Here is a 23,139-nt window from a genome sequence, read left to right as displayed (position 1 = left end):
CCCCCCCCCCCCCCCCCCCCCCCCACACACACACACACCACCAGCACACACACGCACAGGTCATGGACTCCTTCTGCTTTTTGTCTGTTTGATTTTGTAAAGTCCCTCCGTGGGTGGAGAAAGTTGACAGACAGAAAACAGAATATACTGGGCACCTTGGTGGAATATAGTTTCCATTTTGTTTGTTTGTGTGTGTTGCTGAACCACATCACACAATCTCCACTGTCACGCTGTATCTAAACATAGCGTTATTTCTGAGGTTAGGGTGTCAGACTTGAAGTCAAATTGTTCATTGATAACGTCAAAGAAACCCTTTACTGACCCTGCTGACACCGGACATCAGATAGGTACTGCTTAATGCTGCAAACTTTTTTTCAGTACATTTTAGCAGATTGTGGATTTTATTCTTTCACTTCTCGTATTTTAGTTTTATTAAATTTGTGTTTTACCCTGCACCATTTCTATCTGAGATTTCTGCTTTCTGTGCAGGACCAACTACACCATTGCTGGGCCACTGCTTAAAGGTACAATGTGTAAGATATGGCCAAAACTGTTCATTCCAAAAATGAACTTACATTATCAACAGAGTGAAGAAGTAATCGTTCTGACACTATGGCAAAGACGTCTATGTGTTGTAGAATGCTAAACAGCTAGCGCCGCCCCATCCTGTGCTGTAATACCACTTTGTACCTCGAGAGGTGATAGTGCAGCTGAGGCCTCCCCCTACAGTCTCAGTTGGGAGATGTCTGCAAACAGCGAGTTCGCTGTGTTACACAAGCTCTCTTAGCTTTTTTAGTCTAATAAATAATAAACTCACAAAATGTCAAGAAAGGAAGTATTCTTACACTTATTAAACAGAAAAATACAACACCTTCTGAATTCAAGTTTCTCTCTTTCTGAACTAATCAGCTTTGTCAACTCATCAAAAAACACACTTCATTCCAAATCCGCAAAACAAAAAAACACTCACCAAAACCATTGTGGTTAGTCTTTCCAATGTCCCAACTATCACCAGCATGTCCTCAGAGTCAGAGTCCTGGTCGGAGCCGCTGTATATCACCTAGTACTGTATTACCTGTTGTCAAACTGGCCTCTTTCGGTCTCGGAGGGTATGTTTCTGGTCCGGCCATGATTATTGAGAGGCTGCTGAGCCCAGTTTCATTGCATACTTAGTTAGCTGCACACCTAACTATCTAATGGCAGTTAGCAGCAGTTATGACCTGATTTTGAACCAAATGTAGTTACCTGATTTTTGATGTGCTGCCCCCTATTTCTCTGGAGTATGAATTGCCAGGTGGGGAGTAGTCTCAGTATGTATACCTTTAACTATACCCTTCACCATTCACTGCTGCGACTGCTTGTGTTTCATACTGTTTCATTGCTACCACAAATAATATTACAAATGATGGAAGTGGAAGAAGGGTACTGAGATGTCATCAATCTTGCTTTTCAATCCTGTAGTTACATGTCTTTACGCCTAACGTAAGGCGTGACTAATGAGACAACTGTTTAAATCGCTTCAGACTGTCACATTCCCACACACATCCTTCACATTAATCAACGCGCTAGTCAATAAACCCAGTCAATAACAGCTCTATTCATTTAACTCATGCCTGGATGCTCTGTTTGTGTGTGTGTGTGAGTTTTCAGGAGGTGGAAATGTTGAAGAAACAAAAAAGGCCAGAGAGTTAAATAAATTCACAGAGGGATTGTCCTGTTAACTGTTTCATCATAGTACAGTGGAGGCCGTGTGAAAGAGTTGGGGCCACATTGCGTAAAAACAGGCTTAGCAGATCATGTTTAAACCTGTCAAGAAAGATATGCTGAGCATGTGTTAAAAATGATTGCATATAGAAGATATTTCCAATGAACCGCGGTGCCAGGGCCGGACTGGGACAAAAAATCAACAAGTGCCACTCACCAGTAGGGGATAGCGGGGTGATTTGAGCCTGTGGGGAATGAAGATCAACAGGATGGCTTTAAAGCGATACATTGATATGAAACAACAAGGAGACATAGCTGCGATGTTTCACTACTAAATGCAATTAAATGTTGGCCCTGGGGTTTCAGTTTGCATCATAAAATGCCATTGATGTCCCCGACCCCCGTGTGGCTCAAATTATCCGTCATATGGGGCAAGTTGAGCCAAGAGTCCACATTTTTTGAAAACAGTTTATTTTAGCTCTAAATTGATTATTCTCAAGGATGCACCACATCCTACAATATATGTACATATTTTAGTTGGAGACCTTAGTTAGTTGAAGATGCAAAGTAAATTGCAAAGTTAAATTACAAATTAAACAACACCTTACTATTAATGACCAAATAATTGTTTATTCATTGAATGCATGGAGCTGTTCCATCCTATTTCAGTGGATACTAACTATTCAGTTCATACAGGTTTCAAGCATCCAAATATTGACGAGTGCTATTGCATAACGTCTTTAATAGATCACTTTTTTGGTTTATCTTAATGTTCAGAGAGGAGTGATAGACCTGTGTATGTGATAGGGCAATGTTTGTTTAGAGGGGTTGAACTACAGTTGACCTCTCTGCATGTCCACTTGTGCTCACTATGTGACCATGCATGCCTACAGGACAGCAGCACCAAACAGTCTGAACATACTGTAGATGGAGTAGGCCTGCAGTACCACACAGATCCATACCATAATAATTACCACATATCTGAAAATATACATAGGACAACTTGCCTGTTGCTGAAAATGGAAACAATGTTTCCCTTTACTTGGCTAACAAAAAACAATGCCAAATAGCTTGTGCTTCACTATTTGGCATTGACTGACTGAGTGAGCAGCAACAGCTGACTGTCTCCCTTTATGAAAGCGTTATGATTATGTTAACTTATCTTTGTATCTTATCTTAGAATCATTGTCATTAATTGGATTAATCATCATTCTTCATCGTCATGATGGCAAGGCACACACACCGCCTCCCAAGACTCCCTGTTTCCATGCATGCTCCTCCTGCTCACTCGGCTCCTCCATCCCCAAACTGCTGACACAAAGTTGGAAGAACACTATTGTCTAAAATATCATGTAGCATTAAGATTAACATCAATTTGAACTAAGAGGCCCAGATTAAACCAGGAATGCATGAAGAAGGTATGTTTATTTGTCACATTACAACGTATTGTAAAGTGAAATTAGGTTTGTAACAAGCATAAAATCTACAGTAATACAAAAGCAATTCTAAAATAGTTAACAGAAATAAGCGATATTCAAAGGAGGATGAATTTGAGTTTAAAAGTATTATAGCTTGGGGGAAAAGAACAGCCCAGACCAGCCAAGTACACAGAAATATGAGGACAGGGGTAGGAACATGTTGGCCATGTAGTTGGAAATGTTTAGTGATCTTTACAGACCAAGTGTTGTGTTGTCAAGATAACAACTCTGTGATGCTGTATTTAGTGCTTTGAGCTAAACGTTAATGTCAGCATGCCAACGTGCCAACACTGACGATGCTAACATGCTGATGTTTAGTAGACACAATGTTCGCCACCTTGGTTTAGCGTGTTAGCATGAAAAATCGGAGCATCATCGAAGTTCATCCTGAGGGGAACATGAGTGAACCAAATTTCACCTCGCAGTTGTTACAACATTTCACTCAAAACCACAAATGTCAGCCTTATCGTGGTGCAAGAGGAAAAGTCAGAGGATCACCAAAGTTATTTAGGTTCATTATGGATCGCAAGATAAACAAAACTGTTTTCTTCTGATTACATCTTAAAAACTCATGTCATGTAATCATCTATAATTAGACATCAGACATAAGACATTTCTGTCATTGCGTACATTTGACATCAACACGTAACACATTATTATAACCTCCTACGGCTGCAACCCAGGGAAAATCCCTGTACTGTCCCTAAAATACACCTTCTGACTGACAATGTGCCTGTGGTTGTCAGAGGTTGATCATGATAGACAGACAGCACCAATATATTTGTATAATATTATTACAGAGACTGTACATATACATATATAGCATGAAACTATATTAGATAAAATATATTTCTTTAGTACAGCTGTTTAGGACACATAATATAATCTCACCATTTTCATCTAATGATAAGAAGCACACAGTTTGGGTTAAGTGATTTTTTTTTGTAATCTCAAGAAAACAAAACCTTTATTGACACCACAGCATTATTTCATTATCTGGACATAACATTACATTATGGCCTATCTGGCCTTCTATGCTGCATTCCAGTGATATTAGAAGAACTGCTTCTTCTTGCAAGAAAAATACAATTGAACAGGTCGTCTTCCTCAAAATACAAGCAACTTCACTTTCAAGCATTCCCACTCAGGTTATTCCAACTTTCATGCGTTGAATATGAGAGCGCATACAAGCATTTCCTTGTCTGTTTAATTGTCACAGACATCAAGTAAAAACCCACACTGGATCCAGTTTGCTTTTGTAGCCCACATACTTTCTCTATGTGGGAGTACAGCAACTGGGGTGTGTGCCTGCAAACATGTGTGTGTGTTTATGTGTGTGAGTGGGGTGGATATACATGATGAGTGTGCAAGTGTCAAAGTGAGAAAGCTAATTTGGTTTACATTTAAATCTGACCCATCTTCAACTGACAGATCAACAAACACCAGTGGCTGCCCCCACATATATATTGTTGATTTTTAATGCCCATATATGGAGCACTGAAAGGCTTATTAAGGGCCCCACATATAAAGTCATTTTAAATATTAGACATCCAGTCAGCATGATGGAGGTTCATCCTAAACCTCAGCTCCAAAACACCCTCAACACTTGACATGGCGTTTGATTTGTGCTCATCCACAACTTTTGTAAATGTATTTCTTCATCAACAAAATATATTACTGTTTGTTCTAAAGATTCTCTATTGGAGAGGGAGGTATAGTGGTTTCATGTTTCAGGTATTATCTGAAACATAAGAAACTGGAGAGGCCCTCAAGCCACCAGAGGGCCCTTGAAATTATCCCTTTTTTTACATTGTACACACAGACATCTGATATTATATTAATATTACTGTATTGAGCCATATGACCCATTGTTACATATCTCTTATAGTAATTACCTTTGTCTTATAGTAATAATAATCAAGTAATTCTACAGTATTTTTGTTGTTGTTTTTTTACATTTCTTTTCAATAAAAAAATTTAACTGCCTAAAATAAATAGTGTTTAGCTTTTACCATATGTTAAAATAAAAGACCAATGAGAAGCAATATACCTAAAAACATGCATACATGCATGAATGCAACATTTTTAACCAAGTGTTTTTGTATAGTGTAGTATAGTGTAAGTTTACTTATATAGATGTATGCAGCATTTTTGATGGAGATCAACAAAAACAAATTAAAGCTTCCTGCTGACCTCAAGGGACTATAGTTTAGTGTCCTTGAAAACCTGGATGGTGTCTTTTAAAAACACACACACAGATTCATACACTGATGGCAGAGGCTGCCATGCAAGGTGCCAACAGTTGTAAAGATTGTGGTTAGTGTCTAATAAACCATGACTATGGTATTACTAAGTATGTACAATTAAAACACGTTGTGGAAGATTGTTGTTAAAAAAAAGAATTGTTTCCAGAGCTGTGACTGGACCAAAACTGTACTTGTAACAAATGCACTTTCATTAAACATTATATATGAACAGTATTATATGTAATATTAATGTATTTATATTTAAATTAATACATTTAATGAGAAATTCTTAAATATTCTGAACTCTCATAGTGTTTGGGATTTTCAGATCATTGCCTGTCCTCAGTTAACCCCATGCGTTTCTCTTTTTTTGTGGGATAATACGTCACCCATATCACTCCTACCCAACTTCCATTCTTTGTCATGTCAATACATCTTTATTGTCTATAAAAGCAACAACAGAAAAACAATCCCTAACAAGAAAATACATCCCACAAACAACCTATTGTGCAGCAATAGCCAACATTTATCCCAAGAGAAACAAATAAAATCTTCTCTTAAAATACATTTACAAAAGCACGTGCATCCTTTCACTGGACATATTTGGTAAGCATATATTTCTGGAGGTTTTTTTGTTAAAGACTCCTACACTGAATTTGATTTAAGAATGTCTGATGACTTTGCACAACTTTCAAATCTAACAGGGTCAAAACCGTTGTATATGATGTTAGCATTATCATCAATTTTCATGAATTTAAAAAGAGATAAAATGACACATAAATCACCCCTGTGGGGAGTTTAGTGAAAGTTAAAGCAAAAGTTCCACACTTTGAGAAATACATTTACGCACTTGCTTTCTGAGAGTGAGATGAGGAATATCAATATAAACCTCATGTCTGTGCACAGAGCTGGAGTTAGGGCGTGGTTAGCCTAGCTTAGCAGAAAGACTGGAAGCAGTGGGAAACAGCTAGCCTGGCTTAATAATTAGCATTCTATTTCTTATTTGTTTAATTTGTACATATGCAGAAATATAAAAACCACATTTTGTTGTTTCACATCCTGGAAGTATTTCTTGATGAAAAACAGCCAGGTGCAACGTGCAGCTTCCTAAACTCTTCTCATCGCAGTGCGGTTGCCACGTTGGCTCACCAACCGCATTTTGCAAACCATTATTTTAGCTGGAACGCCCATAGCTCTGTCTGAAACGCCCAATGCTTTCAACTAACTACAATGTAACCCATCTATGTTAGGTGATGTAATATAGTCAAAGTTGACTTATTTAAAGATTTAAGTTACATAACATTACATACATGAGTAATTTCAGTGTAATGTTTGGTGCCTGAACCTAACTTACTGTGACTGCTTCACAACATTAACTACATGGAGTTTCATATGGACGCTGAAGTGTACTGAAGTGAGTCAAATGATAAAAGCATCTTTATTTTACAAGGTACACTTCGCCCCCCAGCTCTGTATTCAGCACACAGACATAATATCGATATCAATCTCCTCTTCTTACTCTCAAAAATAAGAAAATAGTTGTATTTCCTGAAATGCTGACGATTCCTAAAAGATATATCCACAATACTGTATTAAAATGTAACAATTGTGGAAAATATATGCAATATATGTGAATTTTTATGTATTCTGTTTTTTTCTGTTTTTCTGCCTTACTTATCTCTTATGAGGCTACTTTTGTTCAAACTAGTCTGAAGAGAAATTCAAAGCCACATCACATACACTGACTTGAAACATTAAGCTGACACTTTGATCCAGGGCTGTCTTTACAGTGAGCAGCAGGTCCTGCAGTGTCCTGCTCAAAGACACTTCAACAGGACAGTCTTTCTAGCCGTCACACCAATGCACCGGAACACACACTCATGCCATTTTTGTTGAGGTGGAAGATCATTACCCCTAATTCTTTCACCTCTCTGAAATCCATAATTCTTTCTTTAAAGCAACTTTCCTGCCACCATGACTGTTAGCTTTGTTACATCACAGAGTGACAGCTTTCATCGCTTGCTGTTTGAAACATGAAAGCAAGTAGAAACACTCTGATATTGGTCCAAGATAGACGAGAAGAAAAGAAACCAGAGAAATGGATAAAAGAAGAGCTGCAGAGCGGAAAACATCTAGAATACAGAGACATGCCTTGTCTCAGATGGCCTGAACGATAAGCTTTGTGGTTGGGGGTTATAATTTCACACTGTAACTGCTGCCGTTGCACATAACAGTGTTGGATCCATAATGTTATTCAAGATTTAACATGTAAACATGAAATTGTACAAGATCATTAGTTCAACATTTTGGGAAATAATACCAACTGTTTTCACTTTCTCTCTGACTGTCTGTTCAGACAGAACGCAAAGCAAAGAAACAAGCATAGGTGGCGAGATTTCATAAAAAATCAATAGAAAGATGCAAAAAACACATTAAATCTGTGTGATTCTCAGATGCTGAAACACATGAGCTAATAAAGTCCAGGAGTTTTTTAATGAATTAAAATTAATTAATTTAGAGTGAGGTGAAAAGCTGCCACATGCACATTTAAAGAGGTGCTGACTCAGCAGGGATCACATTACATGAGAAAAGTTGAACTACAGGAGAAATATATCTGAAAGCAACACAGAATTCCTGAGAGCTGCACTGCTTTATATTCTGTTACAGGAATGCGAATCTCCCATTCCACCTCATCCCAAAGGTGCTCTATTAGATTGAAATCTGGTGACTGTGGAGGCCACTGGAGTTCAGTGAACTCACCGTCATGTTCAAGAAACCAGTTTGAGATGATTTGAGCTTTGCGACATAGAGCATTATCCTGCTGGAAGTAGCCATCAGAAGATGGTACACTGTGGTCATAAAGGGATGGACGTGGTCAGCAACAATACTAAGGTAGGCTGTAGTGCTTACTAAGGGACCTAAAGTGTGTCAAGGAAATATCCCCCACATCATTACACCACCAGCCTGAACCGTTGATACAAGGCAGGATGGATCCATGCTTTCATGTTGTTCATGCCAAATTCTGACCCTACCATCTGAATGTCGCAGCTGAAATCGAAACTCATCAGACCAGGCAACATTTTTTCAATCTTCTGTTGTCCAATTTTGGTGAGCCTGTGCGCCTGAGTGTGGTCTTCTGCTGCTAGCCATTATGTTCAACGTGTTGTGCATTCAGAGATGGTATTCTGCATACTTTTGTTGTAACAAGTGAATCAGTCTGCCCATTCTCCTCTGACCTCTGACATCATCAAGGCATTTTCATCCACACAACTGCCGCTCACTGGATATTTTCTCTTTTTCGGACCATTCTCTGTAAACCCTAGAGATGGTTGTGCATAAAAATCCCAGTTTCTGAAATACTCTGACCAGCCCGTCTGGCACCAACAACCATGCCATGTTCAAAGTCACTTAAATTCCCATTCTGATGCTCGGTTTGAACTTCAGCAAGTTGTCTTGACCACGTCTACATGCCTAAAAGCACTGAGTTGCTGCCATGTGATTGGCTGATTAGCTGTTTGTGTTAACACAAACAGGTGTACCTAATATAGTGTAATTCTAGAATGCACTTTTAAATGATTTTGTATTTTCTTACATTTGAGTCACGCAAGGAAGAGATTTTATCATGTGCAGAATGGAGAGGAGTAATGATTACTGGCCATTAATTACTTTTCACATGTAGTGCATATGGGCATGTGAATACTGTATTAAGATTTTAAGGTTAGGTTGCTCTCTACCTATTTTGAGTGGGAAGAGGAATGCCATGACAAGTCTACAGCCATAAACCAACTGTAACACGGCTGCCCTTGAAGATCAAATCATAATAAACATTAATATGACAATATTTTTACATGAAATGTAAGATGGTACTGTCGAAACACCCATGTAGCAGTGGTTCACAGTAATGCCTGCATAGCCCACAACCAGAGGTTCACCACACAAGCACACACATAAAGTATGGTCTATGGCTTCCTTTTTGTCTTTCAGTTTCTCCTACTTACTTGTGTTATAAAGCAAAGTATTATAAATCATGATCTAAAATACCATAAAACTTTTAAAAACTAAAAGCCTAGTCCCATATAGACACCTGTCCTTTTACAGGCCTGGAGTCATTTTGATAAATAAATAATAATATCTGGTTTTCTCTTTTGAACCTCTTACAGCCCACCGGTTCACCATCTTGAGATTGTTCTCAGCAGCTTACATGGTGCATCCAAATATAAATGTTACTTTTATCAGTATGGGTTAGGGGTTTTCAATCAGTTGTAGTGTGTTTGTTAATGTAAATGGAGGCAGGCTGTATATGTATACGCAGTAGAGCCTCTCACCCTGCTAATACAAACACATAGCCGCCCCTGTAAAGTTCCAGCACAAAGTGTCATAGCTGTAAGTGTACAGTCATCGTCCCCGTCACCATCCACCTCTGCTCCACACTACACTGCAGTGCTGCTGTGGTCTGACTGATCTGACATCCCACTGCACAGCACTGTTCCGCTGTGGAAACACTGCCATCTCCACAGCCATGCACTGCTGGCTCCACTGTCCTGTCTCTTTCTGTCTTTATTGTTCACTGCCATGAAACTGTGGTGTTGCACATAAGGCGATGGAGTAATTCTAAAAACAATATTGTTACCACTTCAATATGTGCTTCCTGATGCACAGTAATCTGAACCGCCACTTAACAGTCTAACATCATCTTAACTGTAACAGACTGCAGTTCTGGTGAACTTTGAGACACAAATTTGTTTTACTATAAACCATCTTGACAGCACTGACCAGTGAGGAAACCAGCCTACAGGAACAGCACTGGGCTGTGAGATGATTTTGCCCTAATGTTCACAGTGTACAGTCATGTGATTGCAGTATCAACATTCGAGGTTTAATTAAAAATAATCTTTCGTAGTGAAGAGATGTGTCTGTAAATTATTTCCGTACCTTTCATGCGTGTGGGGAGCCAACAGGAAGTCAGCCTGCTCAGCCAGAGGAAGTCTGCAACGTCCATGCTCTCATTCAAAGTGAGGCAGGAGTAAATGACACAAATATGTCTCAACCCTAAACATTCATCCTAAATTAAAATGTTAAGCATGAAATAGACTCTTTAAGTAGTGAGTTGTTTCCATCACTTCATCATTACATTCAGTTAATGTTAATTTCCTGTAGCCTAACCACAACCTTTTCCCCAACCTTAAACCAAGTTTCATTCTAAAATTTGATCATTTACATGGGGCTTGTGTTTTGTCCCCAAAACGAAGGCGAGTTCCAACAATGTGAGTGTGTGTATGTCCCCGCAACATACACAGTAACACACACACACACACACACACACACACACACACACACAGAGGCAGTGAGAGTGGAAAAGTTCCTCCCTGCTAATGTATAATCACTGAGTGAATAAATGGCAAGAGTGTTTGACAAAGACATTAAACAAACACACACACACACACACACACACACACACACACATTAATGTGACAAGCAACTGAGGCCACGCTGATAGCCCAATGTCAATGGGAAAACCCTTTGAACATTCTCCCAGTGCCTGAACGCAAATAATAATGAGACACACACGCACACACAGACACCCACCCACACATTTTGAATATACATGTACATACATATATAGTGCATGAGAAACGATGAACGGATGGCACATTAGCACATCGACACACACACACACACACACACACATGCTGTCATGCCATAATGAAAGCTATGACTAATGAGGCCGTCCCCCATTTTACAGGCCATATTTATTGTGTCCCTTGTCACCAGCCGTAGATCATCTGCTGCCTCTGCCAGATCCTGGAGATGAACGCTGACAGAAAATTAACTGTCTGTTGTCATGCTAATTCACACACACTTCATGACTTGTGTGTATGAGCCTGTGTCTGTATAGCTGGATTAACAACTGGGTTAATGACTCCACACCTGCAGTGCCATCTGATTTGTGCAAATTTAATTTGAATTTTGTTTTGTAATATGCAACACTAAAGAATTAGGTATAGGGAGCTAAGGTGGGTCCTGCTTTGTAACATTGAGGCCCCCTATTGATGATTGTCCCTGTGTTGAAATGTAGACCATTAATGTTTCATTATTGTGCTTACATGTTAAATATTCCTAAATTAACTTTATATAATCAAATTGCCACACAGCAAACCTGGTAAAGGTAGTGTTCTAGTATGAAAAACCTTTAAAGAGTGCACAGAGGGTGGGAAAAACAGGTGGTTAATCTGGCCATGGTGATGAGTACAATGTTTTCATCACCATAACCATAACTGATGGCCAAAACTCCAAAATAAGATACAATTTTTAATAAACCTGAACTGACCTTTGAAGTGGAACAGACAGAAAATGTTTTGATGTGTGTATTGTTTTGCACAAACAGCTGATCGACATGTCTCCTGCCTGACTATACAGACGTTTCTTGTAACAACACAACACAGTCTTTGTGTGTGTGTGCCTTACAGCTCAGACAGACTGATATCAGAACATACCAGGAACTTTTCCTCCAGACCATCTCCTCTCTGCCCCTGCCTCTGTATACTCATCGGTACTCATTCCTTGCTCAAGTTGAAACACATATATAAAAATGTCTGACCCAAAACAAAATTTGTGCCTCTGATTGCAAATCAACATTTCTCTCTGTTTGTGTCTTTCCCCTGACTTTGAAACATGTTGGCTGTTTCTAAATATCACTTTGCATTGTAAAGGCATCTTAGTTAATAATTAGAATAGTGTTTTATACATAGAAACACGTGCATGATAAGTGTCCAAACAATTCTAAATGTATAAAGAAACAGGCAAAACAATCTCTACTCAAGGTTCACTGAAATTGCTTGTTCTGGAGCTTTTGACCAAATTACTCTGTTATGGAAATGTAGATATTCAAACTTTTTCATTATGTTGAGCACTGTAAGTGCCTTTACAGTAATATGTCAAGTATGAAATGCCGAGCACAATGTTTAAGCCAACATGGATTAAAAGTACTGAAAGTGCTCAAAATAATGGAAAGTGTGAACATCGACAGTTCCATGACAACAAAAAGCAAAATTTCATCTGCTGATTAAGAGCAAAATTTCATCTTCTAGGACAGTAGGAATACCTTGAGTGGAGAATGTTTTATCAAATTAACTAACGCTCAACATGTAAAACTTTAGCTTATGTACTGTAGTTTATCTGAATATTTCCATTTTCTGCTACCCTACACTACTGCATTTCAGATGGAAAAATTTTACTTTTTACTGCACTATATTAATTTTAAAGCTTTACTTTGCAGATTCCAATTAATAATATAAAACATAATTAACAAAGAAATTATGATGTATTACACTATTAGAAAATGCAATACCCAGTAAATAAAATAGTTAAAATTATATCTGAGCTGTTCTTCCACAACTCTAGTTTTGGTCTCTTCAGAAAATAACATTTTATTAGTGTTAAGAATGGATTTAAGTTATTTTAGCTGTCAGAAGAGTTTATTACTGTATAAATGAGCTAGTGTCTAACTTCCCATCGGGCCTTAAATGCTCTTAATCATCACCAGTAATCTTTAACAATGCAGTATGAAACTCTGATCCATAACAATAAGCATCATATGATGATCCTTGCATACAGTAGGTCATTGACAGCAGTTGTTCAGACCACAGTGAGGCTGCTCAGTTTAAAAACATAAGATGCTGATTGTGTGCCGTGAGTGGTCCATTGACAATGGCTGAGCCACCACAAAAGCTTCTAAGTTTCTGTAGAACACTGAAAGCGTTTGAAAAGCCCCGGCGTTAATAAGCCTCATCTGAATGTTTCACATTTTCAGGAATGTTTCTCGTCCGCCTCCACAAACTCAGATGAGGAAACTGTTTGGCTGTGGGGACGTCCTCAGATAATGCAGCCTGTTTTTCTCTTGTCTCGCCCACAGACGCAAAAATGTTTGCACACTGTGGCAGAGAAGTGAGAGAGTGAGTGAAAGCCCTACCAGATAAGAAGAGAAAGAGGAGGAGAGGAGAAGGAGACAATGGGGTGAAAGGGGGGGAGGGCTGGGCACAGGGAAAGAAGTGAAGCAAAGAAGAGAAGAGGAATGAGGAAATGAGGGAGGAGAAGGAAGAGACTGGGAGAAGGGAGAAGAGGAAGCAGAGAATGGAAGGAGCAAAAGAAAGCAAAGAAAGACATATATAAGGGAATGAAAAGAGGAAAGGAGGAGTGGAAGAGAAGAGAGTGACTCGAGGGAGCAGAAAAGGGAAGTAGAAAATGAAACAAGTGGGATGGAGAACAAAAAACAATCATAGTAGTGAAGAGAAGAAAAAATGAAGAACAGAGGAGTGGAAGGAAATGAAGAGGAAGGCAAAAAGGAAGTACAGTCCAGAGAAGAGGGGATGGAAAAAAGGAAAGAAGGATGGATTAGACAGCAGAGGGAGAAAATAGGATGTACGGAGGATGGAGAAGACTGGAAACAAGGAAAGGAGTGAACCAAATGAAAGGGAAGAGAGGAGAGGAAAAAGAGAAGGAGAAGATGAGTGGAAGAATATGGGACAACAATGAAATGACATGGCAAAGAAGGGAAGTAGGTGAATGAAGACGTCAGGTTATTGAAGGGGAGTACAGAAGAGAAGTAAACAAAAAGAAGGAAGATAGGAGGAATAGAGGGAGAGGATAGGAAGGATTTAGGCCAGATGAGAGAAGAAATGAGAGAAAGGAAGGATGAAGCAAAGAGGAGAGCAAAACAATGAGATGAGGGACTGCAGCAAGGAAGGGGGGAGGGAAAAAGAAAGAGAGGAGGGGTTTGCTGATGAGGCCTTTGGGGTTTGATGGCCAAACGTTCGGCGCGCCCACGCCACGCTGGCCGCTCGATTACCAGTCTTTTATTTCAGCATCAGCTCCAAAGTCAGCCGGGGCTGAAAGCGGGGGGGGGGGGACAGTCCCCTCCAGCTCCCTCATCACAAGATCAATCGACACATATCTGCTGCTGCCATCAGTGCGCTGACTTACATAATTCCTTTGTGTTGCACTATTCTCTGTTAAACAGCAAATACACTTCCAAACCCCATTTGGAGATTTGGCCCCAAATCTGTGTGATGTTTCATGTTTTGATTTGATTTGATACTTTTACTGTTTCATCTTTCCTCAGTGGGCCTCTATGGGTGATAAAGTTGCAGGACTGCAGAAAGCTGTTAAAGTAACTCTGCTTTTTGTTTAATGGGGAACTCAGGGATGTTAATTCAACTGAATGAATGTATTGTCTGTTGTTAACTGCATTGATGAGAAATGATAAGCAGCAACACATGTGCAACAACATTTGCACTGCTGCTGTCACGTGTACCTGCATGATGAAGTGACATTCAATACATGTGTTTCCTCCATCATTCCCCACAAATTGACTTTTCACAGGTACATACTTTTTGTCTGGCAAAAGCAAAATATTCTGCAAAATATGGACGACACATTCCAGATGTTGATATTATTAAAATAAAGATGAACGTCATGGTGAATGTTAAGGTTTGCGGGTTTGGGTGTATTTATTGAATCACAGTTGACCATACATTATAAACAAGGGTCCCCCGGGAGCAATGCAAACTCATCAGTTAATTTGACAAAATACATTTTGAGGATAAACAAAATGGGTATTGGACAATCTACATTTCAGTGACATTGAGGCAACTCCACCTGCTGAGGAAGCTCGTGTGATCAGGTCTCTCCAGGTAGTGAGAGGATCACCTGGTGAGATTGTTTTTGTCGACAAGGAGTTTTTAAATTCAGTCTGCATCTTAGTGTAATGAAAAAATGGTGTCTCTTAATATATTTAAATATTTGATTTGTTATTTTCTTCATTTTTTGATGGTAACAATTAACAGAATTAACTGTTTGTAATCCATCAAAAAAAAAACATGTTGAAGCATTTTTGTCATCAGATATCTTAAATTTAAAGTCTTCACTCCACACCGAATCTTTTGGGTGTTTGGAGCATGGTCTCTTGTAACGTTTGCACTTGTCATTATTTGAGACATTTTGCAGGTTGCAGGGTTAATTGATGAATAAAAAATATAGTAATAGTGTAGGGTCCCTAAATAATTACCTGAAAAACAGAGGCAAGGATTTGACACAGTATATACAATAGTAAGCACCCAATCACTGAAGAAAAGCCCAGAAAATTATGTAGTAATTTTTTATTAGTTTATAAGCAGTTGTTGAATTCTAGAAACATGTCCTTTACAGTCTTGATGAATAAAGTGAGAGATCCATTTAAACTTACACATGCTGAATTACTTACATGCAGACAAATTTGACAATATTGCGACCTTCTGTGCACTAGCTTACTCTCTGAGATTATACAGAAATGATTTGGAATTAATTCACAGGAAACGTACCTACTGAGTGAATGCTGCCTACATTTTTTCTAAAATGAATACCATTTTTCATCACTTCTCAGGAAACAACCTAAGAATTCACATTTAAGTTTGTTTCATGGAAATAATAGAAAACTATGGCACCCATGTTAGAAAGTGTTGCTAAAATGAATTACCAAGCAAGCTGGTTATTTTCCGTAGAGGATACTTTTATAAGATAAAGGAGAGTGATGGATGTTGGTTGTAGAACAGGCAAAAGGAAGGAAACGCTGACAGTACGGTGCGTCGTATAAGTGAAACAAACATGTTTAAACTCTGCTAAGCTGTCTCTCCCCTTCTCATTCACATTCACATTCTCTTTGTCTCTTACCTTCATGTGCTCTCAGGGCCTGTCACTGTCCACCCACAGCCTCAGATTCCCCCTGTCACCCCTCACTGCCAGGACACCCCCAGCACACACACACACACACACACACACACACACACAAACACACACACACACACACACACACATACACATACACACACACACAGAGTGGTGAGGCTGACCATGTGGGAGATGGCTGCCTGTTTGGCCGGCAGATTCTCTTTCTTCTCCTCGGGCCGTGGGAGGTTTCTGTTTTTCTTGGTAATTTGGTGTAGGTGGCTCTTTCCTCTATTGAGGCTGACCATCAAAGGAATCTAAAAAAGAGGGCACTGAAAAAACATATGACGGTGGAGAGGAGAATTACCATAATCTGATTGTTGCTATTTTGGAATATTGCTTTACAAGAATTATTCTGCTGCTGGAAATAGAATGAATAAAATGATAAAAGTATTTCTGGATGGGAAGCTTTGTATTTTGTTTTGTTTTTTTCCAACTGGTTTCCTCAGTTCAACAAAATCCAAATTGTTTCCATAATTTCCTAATTATCTTTCTTTGTGAAAACACATTTAAAAACAGAAGAAGAAGAAATATCAATAAGACGATTTGTGGCAGGACTAGATGAAAAGCAATGGAATTAGTGCCACTACAGATTGCTTGTGCTGTCACCTTGTATTAATCTGATTACTCTTACTTTGAAATATGTTCCCAAAAATATAACATTCAAATGCAGCAGAACTCGAATCCCACACACAGAAATACGTGTGAATATTATAGGAAAGAGAAAAATTCCCCCCTTTTTGCTCACCCTACATTCCACTCCATGAAATGAGCCACTCACTGTTTCAAAGGAGAGCATCTCTGAAATCTGCAGTATGTTAAAACTAACTGCACGAAACCTGCAGCCGAGGCAGAAGTTCTGGTGTAAAATGGGAAAAAAACAAAAACTTCTGTCTTTCATATTAATGCAGAAATATGTATATTTATTAAGTACTAAATGTAGTATTGTGGTTAGAATCACAAGAAAATCCCAAGTTTCACAATTTCAGAAGTGTGTGCAGAGCTGCTGTAGCTACTCACTGTCTGATGCTGGAGGCAGCCAGCCTGCTCTTCCACTGACCCTTGCTGCCTGGTTGTGTACCGTTGCTGTTTGTTTTTTCCAGAAATACCCCACTTATTGTCTTTTTGTCAGTTTTTATGGTTGTCATCTTTTCAAACTTTATTCCTTCCTTTTCTGAGCTGAAGCTGAGGACAGCTCTACATATCCCCATCTAAACTCTGTTTGTGTGTGTGGAAAAGGATCATCTGAGGCTTCCTAAAGAGAGCAGGGAATTTGTTACATGAGAAGAGATTGATGTGTGGGATGCAGGAGTGTGTGTTTGTAACCATGTGTGTTCACGCAGGCATGTGTGTGTGTGTGTATGTGTGTGTGTGTGTGTGACGGGAGCTGCAACAAATATTGGCAAAGTCGGTCTGAAACAAAGACTGCGTAATCTAAAGTTTCAATGATGCCCTGACAGTGCGATCAGCATGTGTATATGTGTGTCTGTGTTTCTAATGCACATGCTCTGGGTGGGCGATGGCATGCTGTGCATCATGACAGGAATACAGAGAAAGGTCCCATTGTGTTGTGTTGTCTTGTTATTGTAATCAACAGAGTGCACACGCACATTTTCAACTGGATCCTCCATATAAGAATACAGCACATATAGTATACATGATGAATCTGTTTCAATACCAACCATGTCTGGCAATTTTTGTAGCGATTACTGACTATCTTAATGTAAATGTTTCATTCAGTTTCTTTTATCATTTCATTGCTCTAACAGTAACAAAAGATGTCAAAGAATGAAAGTGTGTCAAAGTGTTTTTATATTTTAGAGTATTTTAATATTAAGGAGAAAATTAGCATCCTTTTAACTGACTGACAAGGCTTCTCTTACAGTGTGGGACAGATAAATATGAGCATTTAAAATTAAGTTCTGTCTCCATTCCCTCAGTCACATCTTATTTACAACCTTTTTGTTTTATGATTGCACAATACGTTTCTGCACTGTAATCTACTAATCTGCTAAGTACAGCCGAATAGTATTTCACTGTAAACCTTACATTCTACTGTAGGATGCAGTAATTCATTTGACAGTAATAACAGTGTTAATGTAAATTGCACTAGCGAGAGTGTAAAAACTTTTTCACAGGGAATTTCACAGGGAAATGTGTTACAGTGATCATGTTCATACACATGCATTATAATATATATATATATATATATAAGCATTTCATTTGGATTTTCAATCTACAAATGTGTTTTTCATTGTCCAATCTGATGACAATACGGGAGGACAAACTAGTTGTGGCTGCTGCTGGATACCCGGAGATCTAAGATTTTGCTGACAGTTGTTAAAACAGGCCTGGAGGCAAATTAGAGCGGCACTTGAGATTTCAGGTGCGTCGTTTTCATTCATTTAAAATGAACTAATTGTTAACTGATAGAATACAGTTCATGGTTTGTGGTACCTCAATTTAATCAACATTATCAACATTATCAGCCTGTCAGGTTTTTAGGCTGTTTTTTTAGGCTAGGCCTAAACCCAAAATATAGCGCTGACGCTAAAACAAACAACCTTCCACAAAATGCTCAGCTGTAGTTGGTGGTCATTTCTGTGATGCTAGGTCGACGGTTGACAGCAGATTGTCAAACTGCCCCCGACTCATCCTGAAATAAGCCTTGAACTAACCATCATCCAGATGAAGCTTGTGGACCAGCTGTGGTAACGTTACTCCTGTGATTTCTCCTCTGTCTGAGGAGCCAATGTACATGTATCTCTGCTTTCCTGTGTCCAGTCTGCAGTTTGAGAGCAGCTGCTATACGGTATGTATAAAGGTATAAAGGTATAAATGTATTAGTTTACTACTCAGCAAAATAAGTGTTGGCCTAAAGACAGAGGATTTTGTGCTTGCCTACCAATAATAAAAAAAGGCACCACGCTGCTTTTTTGTTTAATTTTACAGAGCATGCTTTGCAGGCTACAAACGCATCACACTGTGTCTTTTGTTGTAGCCTCCAAAACGCGCTCTGTCTGAATGGGCCTTTAAGCATTCTTAAAGTAGGCTGGTGAACATAAGGGTAGAAGGGAGAACTTAAAATGAAGACACAATGTATAATGTATGATCTATTACATTGTTTCTGCTTTATCCCCCTGCCTAACATACAGTTAAAAGTGGAAAAGAAACTGTGAATTTGGCTTACTTTATAAAGCAGACATCATCCAAACCAGCAGAACAGGACTTAACTCCTGGAGAGGTACCCACTAGATAATGGTCAGGTATTGTTTTATATGATGGGCAGGGTTACCTCATCATCGTAAATCACATTAAACTGAATAAATAATGTAGGTCAAGATGATGATTTACATGTTAGAGGGAAAAAAAGAGAGGGGCTTTCATATGAAAATAGTCAAATAATATCTTTATACATATTTAGCATGTGGCATTAGATATCCAACTGACACAAAAACACAGGATTGTATTTTCATTTCACTGTGTCTTTAATATAACCAAGACCATATGACAAGAACAGAAAGGATTTGGCATGATCACCATGCTGTCCAGATTGTTTATGGGGAAAAAAAGTACGACAACTGATTTATGTATTTAATATTTTCAGGATGTCCCTGTCCCTACTCTAAACCCAGGGTGATTTTTCAGGGATCAAAATCACATTTTTAAGCGATGGATCTATAATTTTGGAATGAATCTCATAGCTCCCATTTGTCATCTGCAGCATGTCTGGAGGATCACATGGGAGCAGCCAAAGATCAGCAGGTCATAGTTAATTGGTTTCAACTCATTAAAGCGATCCCCTGCCTCAGTCATTAGACTGAGCCGGGCTCCACCATTGACATTTGACTTCTGTACCATCATCAGAATGCATTAATGCTAATGTCCTGTAACAGCAATAAAGAGTTAAAACACTCCCTTGTATCAGCGTCATTACAGAACAATGGAGAAGGAGCTTATAGTTTTCTGTTGTACACATAGTATGTATGAATGTAGATAAGTGCATTAGCATATTGCATGTGCATGTGTGTGTCATCATTCTGTCCCATCAATACCCATCTTCAGTGAGTAAAAATACATCTTACATAATGTTGCTTTAATTACTAGCACAAATATAAAGGACCTGTCCAGTTTAGTCCATAAATATCAGCATAAACTTGCTGTTCATTAACCCATATTAAATCCAGTACTAAAGACATGCTAACATTTTAAGAAATAAAATAAAAATGATTTTCATTAAATTGAGATCAAAGTACATGCTTTTATTGTGGATGCGTGCAGCTACTGACTTTATATATTTAATTTTGCATTGAAACAACCAGCTCTCAGAATGTTTGAACATTTGGTCTCAGTTTACTTTGTTTCTTGAGAAAATAAAGAAGAAAGACAGATAGATAGAAAGAAAATGGCAAAGACATTAAGCAAATGGCATCATTAAAGCCAGTTAATCTTCACCTGTTGACTTCGTACTTGTGGAGCGCTCCATTCATCTTCCAGCACATCCCAGGAGCTGGTCTGGTGTCAGACAGGCTAACAAATGACCTCAACTAATCGCTATTTAATTTACTACCAGCAGTCACATTGAGACACGAGGGCTAGGTAGAACACAGCTAACCATCTTCTGTGTGTGTGTGTGTGTGTGTGTGTGTGTGTGTGTGTGTGTGTGTGTGTGTGTGTTGTTTTTTGTATATTGTGTTTGGGTGTACAAACATGGTGGAAGTTTACCCATTAGTTGATGAGTGCATTCATCATATGTGGAGGTTCTCTCAGCCATAAGCTGCTGTCCATCAAAAAGAATTAACCACCATAGTAACAGTAATTAATGTCTTCTCTGTTTTGTTGTTGCTGCTGTTGTTGTTTTGCAACTAATAATAACCCCCAACAACACAAGGGTTCAATCAAAATTAGGTTTTTAAAGTCTGGCACACATCGTATGGTTGAATAACTAAGTGAATAAGTCTATTTGACCACATTTATGTGTATGTGTATTTTTGTTTACCTGAATGTCTATGCATTTATGTAATCTTTAAGATAAGAAACTATGCAGCATGGAATCCATCCAATCACTCACTGATAACAGCTGTTTATCCTTTTATTGTGAAGCAGACACTGGAAACACTATGTGTTTGTAGGCACTGTTAGTGCTGAATGTGATCATTCATCAAAGATCCGTTTGCAAAACAAACAACAGTCAATTTCAGCATTTCGTGTCAGCAGATGAGTTTGAAATCTGTCAGGGAGTAACGGAACAGTCATGAGCAGTGATGAGCTCATAGATGGAGCTGCATGCGACAGGCTGCGCACGTTCAACTCCTCACCAGAGCCATCAGCTCCTGTTACCGTGTCCTGCCATTAAATAGAAAACTACTCGTGAAATCAGACGACGGCTGCTCATGGCATGATGGAAAAAAAGCTTTACATTTTTACTCTCACACTGAGATCAGGACGATATAAATAAAGCACCTTATTATAGTTTGGGGCAATATAAACAGACACATATCTGACATCTTATCCGTCCCTTCCTTGCACAATTGTTTGATCCAACATGGCTTCAAATATAATGTCGGAATACCTCTTAATTTTTATTACATATACAGCAAGTATTAGGCATGCCATTACTGTACCATTATAGTGTCTTATTCCGTCAATATTTCAGAGCAAATTCTTTAGTGATTGGCAGCTTATCAGAACCATAAAATATACATGACATATTAAAGTAATACACCAAACCACTGGAAACCTTCTGTAATAGTCAAGTGACCTCTATAAACATTAATGCAAACACACACACACACACACACACACACACACAAACTGTATATGTACATTGTCATTCATTGAACTAGAGTCATAAAAATTTATAGGCTGGTAAATGGGGGACTGGCATTCAGGCATTATTAAACGTGTATCTCCACCATTAATTTGATGATGTCATTGATACCATTTTGATATCCGATCATTTATTCATTAACTTTAACTTTCATAATTTCATGCTTTGTTTAAACAAAGCAACATCCAGCTACTCCTGCTCCAAATATGTGTGTGTGTGTGTATACAGAACAAATATTATAGACAATATTTGAAATAAAACTGAGGAAAAGTGTTCCTCAGATAGCAGACAAAATACAAAATGTAAAATATGCACTAAAAGCAAGAATGAAAGAAATAAAAAATATTTTTATTGTTTTTTTAATTATTTATAAAAATTTAAACAACTCTTAAATTGGCACATGACACTTAACTGCTCCTGACTATTGCTACCACAACTTCTGTGTTGACAGAAAATTACTTTGGCTGGACAAATGTCAGTTTTTCAAGCATGTAGTTCATAGATGGTTAAGACAGTTGGCATCCTTGCTGCCAGTTTGTCCCAGTGGTCAACCATAGACAACTAATATAGATTTAAAAAATAGCTGTCTGTAAAACCGTAGCAGCACAAAGATCTAACAAGACAGGTGCAGAGACAAGTCCTTTGTCTGATGCAATTCAAAGATCATTTGTCATTTTCACCAGTGCTGTGTCATGATGCACTCTTTTCCTGACTGAAAATCCTCAAATATCGAAAATACTCAAGTCACACAACTGATTGGCGAATGCTTTCTCAATGATTTCAGAGAGAAAGGGAGGGTTAGATGTAGGTCTATAGTTGAGCCGTGGATCAAGAGTGGGCTTTTTAAGAAGAGGACTGTGGTACATAGTCTGTTGTAAAGTAAAGACAGATTGATCATGTCTAGTGAAGAAGTGCTGACTAAGGGTAAAACTTCTTTAAGCAGCCTAGTTGGAATTTCCCAAATTATTCAAGTGTTCCTTCAAGGGCTTACCATAGAACCCGATCTACGCTAGCAACGGTTATTACTCTTATTTTCTAAATCATGTGTTGTGTACCACATACACACACACACACACACACACACACACACACACACACACACACTTTTTTTCTCTCACACACA

General features: G+C 38.6%; 2 protein-coding genes across 2 annotated transcripts in view; both read right to left on the bottom strand.

Moving 5' to 3' along the window:
* egr2b (early growth response 2b) overlaps positions 1 to 1,119 on the bottom strand; it is a 4,669-nt gene extending 3,550 nt beyond the window's left edge. Inside the window, exon 1 of the mRNA XM_046069170.1 lies at positions 971 to 1,119. The gene's annotated coding sequence lies outside the window, so the exon portion shown is untranslated. The remainder of the gene's footprint in view (positions 1 to 970) is intronic.
* The window catches only part of bms1 (BMS1 ribosome biogenesis factor), a 654,080-nt gene that overhangs the window by 28,742 nt on the left and 602,199 nt on the right, over positions 1 to 23,139 (bottom strand). The window lies entirely within an intron of this gene.

This window comes from Micropterus dolomieu, linkage group LG14, assembly GCF_021292245.1.
Source record: "Micropterus dolomieu isolate WLL.071019.BEF.003 ecotype Adirondacks linkage group LG14, ASM2129224v1, whole genome shotgun sequence".
Lineage (NCBI taxonomy): Eukaryota > Metazoa > Chordata > Actinopteri > Centrarchiformes > Centrarchidae > Micropterus > Micropterus dolomieu.
The sequence above is the reverse complement of the archived record's forward strand: the minus strand, read 5'-3'. Positions and strand labels throughout refer to the sequence as shown.